Source organism: Octodon degus, unplaced genomic scaffold (assembly GCF_000260255.1).
Source record: "Octodon degus isolate 3935 unplaced genomic scaffold, OctDeg1.0 scaffold00231, whole genome shotgun sequence".
In the NCBI taxonomy this organism is placed as follows: Eukaryota; Metazoa; Chordata; class Mammalia; order Rodentia; family Octodontidae; genus Octodon; species Octodon degus.
This window is the reverse complement of record NW_004524807.1, coordinates 97,463-98,005: the sequence shown is the minus strand read 5'-3', so window position 1 is coordinate 98,005 and position 543 is coordinate 97,463.

Sequence of the window (543 nt, the reverse complement as noted above, 5' to 3'; positions counted from 1 at the left end):
GAGAATACTGCTCTTGAAGTTATAAAGATATATTCCCAGGCTTTTATTCAAGCACAACAGCACTACTGCACCAGCACCTTGTCCCTACCGTGATGGTCTTATGATCCCCTGTCCCAGTATCAGGCAAAGGCCTGGACTGTCTTATTCTAATGACTTTCATGTGTATCTCTCATCCAAAATCTCATTGAATTCTTTGAATACTTCATTCTGGCCATTAGACCACATTTTCTCTTGACATTAAGTGACTGATTCATATGGTATGAGCCTGCCAAGTTTCTCCTATATCCATTTATCTTAGTCTCTGTACTTGTCTTCTATCAGTATTAAACACTATCTAGTTGTTGAATGAGTAAGTGTGTGTGACAACAGCTAAGTACACTAGCTGATGTAATTCTGTACATGTACTATGAATCAATTATCCTCTCTGTATACTAATTTGATATTCTAATCCCAAATATTTTCTTTAATGTCATTTGTGTTGACTCCTTCTTTCTCATTGATGCCTATTAGTCTCACATTGTTCATCTTTGCATCATCTTGCAG